We start from the raw sequence: 10,441 nt of genomic DNA, 5'->3' as shown, positions 1-10,441 counted from the left end.
GGAGACTGCAGGCCCTGGGATACCGAAGGTTGTGCATGGTGGAGGGAGAAGGAATGCAACTGCGATGCTGCTTCTGCCACCGCACCAGGAAGGTGAAGCTTCCGTAGTGTCGTAGACTGAGTCCGGATGGTCCTGGGGCGGCGGAGGAACCACAGATGCTTCTGTCTGTGAAGTTGCAAGCCCTGGGTTTCTACTTCCGCAGGGGCCTCTCCACCTTTTGCTGTTGTAGGTCTCACTTAAAAGTTTCTCAGAAGAAAAGAGTAGGGTTAAAAGAGCCCTTTGTAGTTCTTAATTGAGGCACTGTTGTCTGTCCGGGAGAAAGCTGATGACTCTTGGTAACTGTGGTTCTTAGCAAAAGTGAATTGTAGTTTTCTTTTACACAAAGTATTTCCAAGGTTTTAGACTTTATATTTATTCCAGGCCTGTAGGTACGGTATTACCACCACAAAAGTCTTACATAAGGGTACCACCCTCTCAGAAGGAACCTAAACATCAACTTCCTTCGAATCCTTGGAGACATCTTCACTTTTCAACATCCGGAAGACTGAGTGCAACATTGTTTCATTTCCATAAAACTCTTGGTCAGAGAATCCCACTCCTTTTAAAATCGTTTGGGCAGTTCTTCGTAATTAAGTACACTGATTTGAACCCTTAGATTCTTGGTGAAATGGTAAAAAGTAATCAAAGTCAGTTCACGAGGGAGGCCAACTTGAATTTAAGGTTCCAAAGTTGAACATACTTCATGCTTGATATTAGGAATTTTTAGAGCTCAGTATCATAAGTGTGACTCTTGATTTCCCTTTTGAAGCAAGATAAGTGGAAAGAATAAAGTATGGGGTGAGGGATGAGATAGAAAATTTAAAGTATCCATTTACATACAAGGTTTATGTTGAGTTTGGGAATGCTTGGCATAATTGACAACAGTTCTTTCCAAACGTCAATGAATATGTCTCTTATAATTTTGTAAGATTGCGAATTGAAAGGGTTAAGAATCATAGTGGGCTGAAATGGTTGTCTATATTCAGAGCCCAGTTCATTGAAATGTTTATAATGGACCAAGATAATTAGTAAGCTCTGTATGTTGAATTTGTTTAGTTTGTAGTTCTTTTATAATGTTAAATCTAAAGAAAAAGAAATACAAAATACACTTAAAGACAAAACATGTTCCACTCTACTCACTTATTTCTTGACTTTGTAAGACCCTTATTGTAAAAAAGGTATCTTTCTCTCATATTTTCTGAGAGCTTGAATTGTAATAACTTTTGTGAATACTTTGTATTTTAGAGAGGAAGTGAGAACCTCTGCTAAAGTTTTTTTTTTGTATCTGAATTAGTGCTTCATCAATACAAAGAAAGTTAATGTAAACATTTGTTGGCAGGAATCTTTTTTTAAGTATACATTGTAGAGAGATCTGTAACCTAATCTGATCTCAGGGAATGAGAATTGCCTGTTTGTTTAACCAAGCAGCAAATACAGCCTATACAGTTTTTCAGTTTCTGTAATACTTTAATTTATATGGTGGAAAAGGAGGGCAAAATGCTTGTGTGTGAGTGATTTATATCCCCAAGTACCTGATCTTGAAGATAAAACTCAGAATGTGGCTTATCTTCTGATGCTGGGCAAAAAACAAAAACAAAAACAATTCAGAATGATACAACTTCCCATATACCTCCCTACAAGGACTAATTACCATTGTTTTGCTTTATAACTTTGGGTGTTGCACTTTTTGATTTTTCAGAGATGCTTTACAGTTATTATAACCTGAAAATTATTTGTTCAAAAGTAAATAAAATTTTCAGGTGTATGAACAGATTTTATTAGAAGTGCTTCTAACCCAGTTCTCATTTGTATTCCTTTAGTAGATACTGGTATTAAAAGTACCTATATTTTGAAAGACCATTACAGAATTTTTTACAACCTGTATAAGTTATAGTTTTATGTTTTCTAGTGACAGACTTCATAAGATTTTCTGATAATATAAATAGAATGTATGCTTCACATGTATATGTGAAATAATGAGTAAGCATTAATGGACTAGTGAAAAACACTTAGCTTACAATTTATTTTTTTGCTCTTTAAAAGCAATGTTAAACAATAGCGGTTTTTTTGTTGTTAAAATTTGTTAAAATTTTCCTGAGATTTCAGGAAAATATACAACCAAACATTTATGATGTTATTTGTTACCTGGATCTGTAGTGGATTTTGTAACACAAAGAGGCAAAAGATCCAAGGTACCGGGTAGGGCAGTTTAGGGGCAGAGTTAATATGAGGTGTACTGTAATGTTTGAGTGGAATTACATACAGTGTTAATCAAGGGATCTAGTGCTATGGTAGAACTTATTCTGCTTGATGATACAGCTAGCTGACTGTTCTTCCTTACTAAGAGCAGTTTCTACCTGTGATACTTAAAGGGATTGAATTTCACTGTGACTTATACCAGATATTTTGAAAAGAGCTGTGCTAAAGTTGATGTCGTTGTAGAAAGTTTACCTTGAAGTGGAATGAAAATTAGGGTTTCATTTCTTTAGTTTTTCTGTTTGACATCCTTGGATTTCTATTTTAGAATTCAACTGTTATGAGTAATCATGCTGATGTGGCTTGTTCATTTATTTACTTTGTGTATACTATTAGGAATGTCCTGGAAATAGAATTCATACTGTGTTTTCTGACAGCTTGTTCTCTGAAATACAGATGCAAATCTGTTGGTATCTGTTGGTATATCACTTGGGGGTGTGCTGCATTATAAAGTAATAAAACAGTTTACGATGTTTACTTTTTGTCAAGAGCTCATGACATATAATATGGAAATACAGAAAAAGTGAATTATTTAGAAAAAATGGGAAATTTTTAGTTTTCTGGGCACTTTAGTGTTTTGTATATGCTTAGACTGAGGATCTAAGTCCACTGAGATATATAGTTAGATATTTTGGACTATTTGCCACTTAACCCTGAACATTTTCCTTTCCTTATTCTTTTTTTTTCTTCTTCTTTGAGACGGAGTTTTGCTCCTCGCCCAGGCTGGAGTGCAGTGGCGCGATCTTGGCTCACTACTACCTCCACCTCCCAGGTTCAAGTGATTCTCCTGCCTCAGCCTCCTGAGTAGCTAGGATTACAGGCAATGTGCCCGGCTAGTTTTGTATTTTTAGTAGAGACAGGGTTTCACCATGTTGGTCAGGCTTGCCTCAAACTCCTGACCTCAGACGACCTGCCTGCCTCAGCCTCCCAAAGTGCTGGGATTACGGGTGTGAGCCACCACGCCCATCCTATTCTTTTTATTCATGTGTATGTTATTGCATGTGTGTGTGTGGGGGAGGGTGGTGGTGCATATTTTATGTATCTTTCACTTCTCTGTTGTTTGATGAACTTCTTCCATACTCCTCTTTGGTATCACTTTCTTCATAAATCTTTCCTGACTCCCCAAATCTTTCTGCTGTATTGCTTTTTAGTCTTCAAAATTCTATTATAGAATGTCACACTGTATTGTAATTTACTGTCCATCTGGACTGGGAGCACCTGAGAGGTAGGGCTTTGATTTGTTTATGTTCATGTTTCGAATGCCTCTATAGTGCATAATACTTAGTAGATTCTCAATACGCATCTATTAAACTGAACTGTTGCTAGATTGTCATTTGTCAGTACTGTTTCACAATACACAGATCTGAAGCAACAGATTGGAAAAATGGTGGGGAGAATGGCATCCTGTATTCCTTCACTTTCTTGAATTCTGTCTTATAGTTTTGCTTCTTAATTACATATGGAAAAATAGATAACTAGCTTCTTAGAGAACTGTGTGTTGAATTAGTATGGAATTAGGGAAGGATGTTAGTAATAGAGTGATTAATACCTTGTTTTGCTTCTGGCAGGATGTTTAGGTCTGTATTTCTTGCTATATTTTGTGTGGTTATGGCCATTATTTGAAGGAGATTATTTTGTATTTGTCTTTACAAGGTAACATGTTTACCAGTACTTACCCATGAGCTCCTATTAGATTTGGGGCTTCTGAAGTTAGATTCTGTTTTTCTCACCGTTTTCCTCTTAATGCCTGGCCCACTGGTCAGTAGAAAGCAGGATTTCTGTAGTTTGAATAAAATTGCCCTTACGGAAATAAGGTGAGATGTGTCTTATTGGAGGTCCAAAATTTAAAAAGCTCTGAAAGTTGATCATTTGTTTTGTTTTGTTTTGAATAAGCAAGGTGAGAAAATATCAACTGGAGTTATACCTGTGAATCTGATGATCATCTTTCTTAATCTGATTTTCCCACTTTTTCATATGGAAATGTTCACGTGTGTGACTGCAGGTGTTGCCATTGGCAGATCTTATGTCATATATGATACATACAACATTTTACCTTTCTCAGATCTGAAACTGTGATTTTGAGAAACATCTGGCCTCGACAGGTTTGTTTAAGAGCTTGTGAGCCAGTTTTGTGCCCATTTTAGAGATGTCAAAATCAAAACAGGATAGATGACTCCCAGAATTGCATTTTAGTAGATATGCTCATATTGATAATGATTTTAGGAATATTATGTCTTAATTGCCTGTATATGTTCCAGAGACCTTTTAGTGACTAAGAGCTGCTAAAGATACAGAGTATATATTTTTAAAAAGGGAATATGATCCAGTATTCAAGACACCAATCCTTTCTCTGCCTTTTCTGAATGGAAATGTCTTTCCTTATATGTGAGTAGATGAAAATGCACATTTAGTAAGTTTTTACTAAGTTTTTAGTAAAAACTTAGTAAAAACTAATGATAAAATGAGTGAGAGAAAATTATGTGTCCTGGCAATTTAGGTAACAGTGAGTAGACTTGCTTGTTTTTCAAACATATTGATATACTATTTTTCCATTTGTGTATTCAGATGTTGTAACAGCTCCAGTTTGTATTAGCATCTGGACAAAACGTAATGACTTGATTATGTAATACAGTGTGTTTGAGAGAGGAACATTTGGTTTTGTGTCATATCTGGCAAGAATGTGCTTTTGTATTATTTTCTACTTTGTAAATTATAATGCCTATCCTGCATGTAAATTTTGTATTTAGTTTTCTGCTTGTAAGAATCTTTCATAGGTCAGTAAAATAACATATTAGGTTTACTGTGCCATTCCAAGCACCTGACTACTTTTGGCTTTGCTACTTAATATTTTAAAAATGTTTTACAGCTTGCAGAGAGGACTTTCATTATCTTAATTTTATATATATAATTTAAAATAAGTTTAAAACTTAACATTTATGTTTATAAACAAGCTATTTTGGTCAATAAGAAAATTAGAAGTTGGGAATTATGAAGGCCATTTTCATCTTCAGACTGTACTCAGAGTCTAATTTCTTTCTCATTTATTTTAGCGCTACTTTATAGAGAAAATCATGATTTATTAAATAAAATAGGTGTTAATGGAAGATTTATTTTTGTTTGCATCTGATCATCTTGCAGATCCTAGATATTTAATCAAATTGATACAGAAGTTTGAAAGACAAGCAGCAGTAGGAAATTTTTGTTTCAAGCTTGACTTTCTGGCAATATACAACAACTGCTGATTTTTAAAAATTATAAACATTCATTGAGAAACATTAAAAACTTGAAAGCAAATAGTTTGTTATAATGAGAATAGGTAATAACATATCATTGATGCTACATTTTACATACTATTGCACCATTATTCTGAGGTAGTCCTATGCTGAACAGATTACTGGACAAAGTAATGCTTTAGGGGTGTAGTTTTTATGGGAGTGAACATGTCTGGCCTGAAATTAGACAAAAAATTGGAGCCATAATCTTTCTAATCTATGCTTATGAGAAATTCTAGGTATATTTATAAGTATGTCAGGCCAAACTTTATTTAGTACAGCCAAACTGGTTAACCTGACATCTGAGATAGTCTTTAAAGTGTTTAAGTTTGGTATACAATGCACTTGTGTGTGTATATCACTCATCCTAAAATGGATGTATGTGTGTAAAAAAAGTGTAATCCAATGCTTAAATGAATTTGTGAAGGACAAATTAGTGAAACACTAAGGTGTTTCAGATCATAGTTTGAAAATCTCTGTGGTTGATCGCCAAAGTCACTTCCAACAGTAAAATTCTGTGTATTTTAAAAGTTCTTTTTCTATTCCCTGCACATGCGAAACTCATACAATTTAGCTGTTTTTTAGTAGTGTTTGGATAGAAATTGTTTATTAAATTAAATTTAAAGTTTAGGCTCTGCTGGTTATAGGTTAGCACTCTAGATGTTTTCAAGTAAATCCTGTAGTAATTTAAGTGTTTAGTCTCTGCTCGACATTGTTACTGGATATATATGATGGTGATTCAGACAAGTCTCCACCTTCATTAACCTAACATTCTGGAGGAGGAGACAGACAGTAAACAAATAAATATAATTTCAGGTAGTGGTAATTTAGGAAAAAATAAAGGGGGATAAAAGTACAGCAATTGATTAGAAATGGAGAAAAAGAGATTAAGTAGGGTGATGAGAGAAGACTTCTGTGGAGGTATCATTTGAGCAGAAACAGAAAGGAGTCAACCATGCAGAAATGTGGTTGAATGCTTTTCCAGACAGAAGGAATAGAAGGCCCTGAGATAGAGTCAAGTTTTGCATGTTTGAAGATAAGAAATTTCATCAACAATTACTTAGTGCTTTCTGCATAAATGGGGGTAAGCTCTAAAGGGGGGAAGAGATGATTAAAGCATAATAATCTGTGTCTTTCAACTTCTGAAAATACCATGGTGGACCCAGTAATCTGTAATAAGTTTTATAAAGAGCAATAGGGAGGAGGGATTATTTTTTATTAAAGTGCCTTGAAATTGTTTTCTACATCAGATGAATTGTGGGGGTTGGGGGGTGGTCTGTCTGGAGTACTGGAAAATGACATAGGAAAGCAAACTGAAAACTTTCCTTAATTCATGTGTTTATGTAGAATAATAAAATCTATACTTTTCTTAGAAATTAGTAATGATTTTCATGTTTAATTAGATTTCCTTGTACAGTCCAATAAATGGTACTATGTGCTGTGCACTATTATAGTTGCACTGCATGATTCCTCAAGTTAAATTTTTGTCATACTGTAGAAACATCCTAGAGTACAGTAACCTTGTTTCAGGGAGTTAATGAGTTTGCTTCAAGGAGGTGGTAAGTGAGCTGGGTTCTGAAGGGTGATTTGTAGTTAACTAGGTGGGGGAGGGGAGGGTATCAGCATTGTAAATGCACAAATCTTGGGGAAATATTCTGGATTTGGAGAATGGCGAGGTAATCCTCCACAGCCCTTGATGGAATTCTGGGACCTCATAGGAGAAGTTAGTTGAAGGAATGAAGTAGCCACAGTATGAGAGGTCTTATCTTATATGTGATGAGGAAACCATTAACCATTGGGGGAAAAAAATAGCCAGTAAGATTGATAAACAGATTTGTGTTTCAGGGGAAAGTTTAGATTCCACAGTCGATTTGCAATTAAAATTATAGCTTAATGGTGTGTATTTGTGACATTTTTGAAAGATTATTTTCTCTCCATTAAACAAATTGAGTACTTTGTATTCATATAAGCAGGATTTTTATTTGTTAAGAACTGTATGACTTTGAAACTCTGTAGTTTCTTTTAGAGAACTTGTTTGTTATACATATAAATGAATGCCTACTGTTCAAGATTTTTCCATTACTGGGACGGAATTTTTACATACGTTTTGGGGCAGGCAAAGTTTGAGTATCTGACGTAATGTATTAGACATAAGATTTAACATTCTTAGATAAATTGGAAAAATATGAAGAAAATCTAAATCAGTGATAAAATCCCTACATAGGAGCTGATATTTATGTTATATTACTAAAAGTGCTTATTTTATATATACTTGTTTGTGTGTTTCTCAAAATACTCTACATAACACTTGTTTGTATTAGGTTGCTAGCATTATTTGTTAATTGACGTGCAAAAACAAATCCTAAATTAATGTTTTTAAAGAAAAAGAATTGCTTCTCTGAGAATGTAGTTTTAGCAAATTATTAATTTTATTTTTATTTTTATTTTTGAGACAGGTCTCACTTTGTCACCCAGGCTGGAATGCAGCAGCATGATCACAGTGCACTGCAGCCTTGACCTCCTGGGCTTAATCAATCCTCCCACCTAAGCTTCCCGAATAGCTGGGACTACAGACGCACACCACCATGCCCGGCTAATTTTTGCATCTTTTGTAGAGACAGGGTTCCTCCATGTTGCCCAGGGTGGTCTTGAGCTCCTGCGCTCAAGCCATCTGCCTGCCTTGTCTTCCCAAAGTGCTGGGATTACTGACTTAAATTGCTGCTTTTATTGTATGCATTATATACTGTTTTATCATAGCAAAAGTTAATGGTTCAACTATGGCATGTAGAGCTGCCCACGTAGCCTAATTGTCTATTTAGTTCACTTTTGACTGAATAAAATGGAGCTGATCTATCTGCTGTTAAAGAGAGTTATATTCTGAAATTTTACATGATGTCCATAATGTCTGGAACTAACCAGCCTGAAATGGAATCACCATTGTACTGTTTTCAATTGGCTATGTGACTTATCCTCCCTATACTTCAGTTTTCTCATTTGAAAAATGTAGATTAAAAATAAATAAAAACAAAGAAAAATGTAGATAAGTAACAATACTTACCCAGTAGGACTGATGTAAGGATTAAAGATTTTTGTGAATTTTTTGTTTGTTTTCGTTCTGGAGTGGGACTTGTTAGGTTAAAGAGGAGCTTCTGAGGCTTATGAGAATTAGCCACAATTTATTTCACAGAGTGCACTATACTCTTTTTTGTATCAGATTTGTAAATGTAAATAAGAATGCAGTCTTGCTTTTAGAGTCTAAACATGGTTTTCCTACCAGGAATTTTGTTTAGATGACCTTCTGTGAAGTAAGATGTGTAATATTTTGAGTAACATAAATAAATCTTCACATTGCTTTGTCTGCAGCACTTGGCAAAGCACAGGGCACATAATAGGCATTTAATAATTCCTTTGTTAAGTGGGATAAATCTAATGGGTTAGGTTTCAGACAGACAGTGTCTACCTTTTACAACCTGAATAATGCAGTTACCTGTAGCAGTTTTTCCTCTATGCCTGTTTTCTTCCTTAAAATTAATAAAATATCTCCTTCGCTTAAGTGTATTTAAGTGGGTTTAAATAAGATCCTGTAAAACTCCTGACAGTAGGTTATTTACTGGTGTTGGTTCCTATGCCATTTCCTTTATGTAGAGCAAATATTGCAAAAATTCTGAAAGTTCAGAAGAAACAACACCTACCATTTATTTTTTTGAAAGTTGATAAATGTACCATTGAGTATGTGCTCATCTTTAATGAAGAGATAATGCATTATTTTGGAAAGACTTCACACTTGGATTTAGATGATGGGTTCCAGTCTGGGCTCTATGAACTTACTAGCTGTGTGCCTGGACAAATCAATTAGTATTGAAGAGCCTCAGCTGTTTGATAATTTATACCTCCCAGTGTTGCTGATGACAACTCAGATAATGAAAGCAAAAGTGTTTAACTGTAGAGCGTGTCAAAGTATCATGATAATTATTCCTGATTATTAGTTATTGTAGTGAAGCTAGTATAAACTAGTATAGTAGTTTCCCCTTAATTCAAGGGGAAATATGTTCTAACATCCCAGTGGATGCCTGAAACTACAGATAGTACTGAACCTTATATGTACTATTCCCCCCGCATACATACATACCTATGATAAAGTTTAACTTGTACATTAGGTACAATAAGAGATGGGCAACAATAGCTAATAATAAAATAGGCCGGGCGCAGTGGCTCACGCCTGTAGTCCCAGCACTTTGGGAGGCCAAGGTGGGTGGATCACAAGGTCAGGAGATCAAGACCATCCTGGCTAGCACTGTGAAACCCCGCCTCTACTAAAATACAAAAATTAGCTGGGATTGGTGGCACGCGCCTGTAGTCCCAGCTACTTGGGAGGCAGAGGCAGGAGAATCGCTTGAACTGGGAGGTGGAGTTTGCAGTGAGCCGAGATCGAGCCACTGCACTCCAGCCTGGGGGACAGAGCGAGACTCTGTCTCAAAAAAAAAAAAAAGAATAATTATATATTATAAAAAAGTTAAGCAAATGTGATCTCTCTCTCAAAACACCTCTTGTACTGTACTTGTACTTCTTGTATTCTGTCCGTCTGATAACCAAGATAGTTACTAACATGACTAAGGGGTGGGTAGCATATGTAGCAAGGATATCATGTCCCAGGTGGGATGGAGCGGGATGTCACAAAATTTCATCACACTCCTCAGAATGGTGCCTACTTTAAAATGTATGAATTATTTCTGGAATTTTCCATGTAATATTTTTGGACTGTGGTTCACCATGAATAACTGAAACTGAGGAAGAAGAAACCGCGGATAAGGGGAGAACTACTGTAGTTTCTTAAGTTGTATGATTGATTGAATGATTCATTCATTTTTATCTTG

The 10,441-nt window shown here is 35.4% G+C and overlaps 1 protein-coding gene across 1 annotated transcript in view; it reads left to right on the top strand.

Moving 5' to 3' along the window:
- The window catches only part of CNOT2 (CCR4-NOT transcription complex subunit 2), a 110,086-nt gene that overhangs the window by 754 nt on the left and 98,891 nt on the right, over positions 1 to 10,441 (top strand). The window lies entirely within an intron of this gene.

The sequence above is a fragment of the Rhinopithecus roxellana genome, chromosome 10 (assembly GCF_007565055.1).
Source record: "Rhinopithecus roxellana isolate Shanxi Qingling chromosome 10, ASM756505v1, whole genome shotgun sequence".
NCBI lineage: Eukaryota > Metazoa > Chordata > Mammalia > Primates > Cercopithecidae > Rhinopithecus > Rhinopithecus roxellana.
The sequence above is the reverse complement of the archived record's forward strand: the minus strand, read 5'-3'. Positions and strand labels throughout refer to the sequence as shown.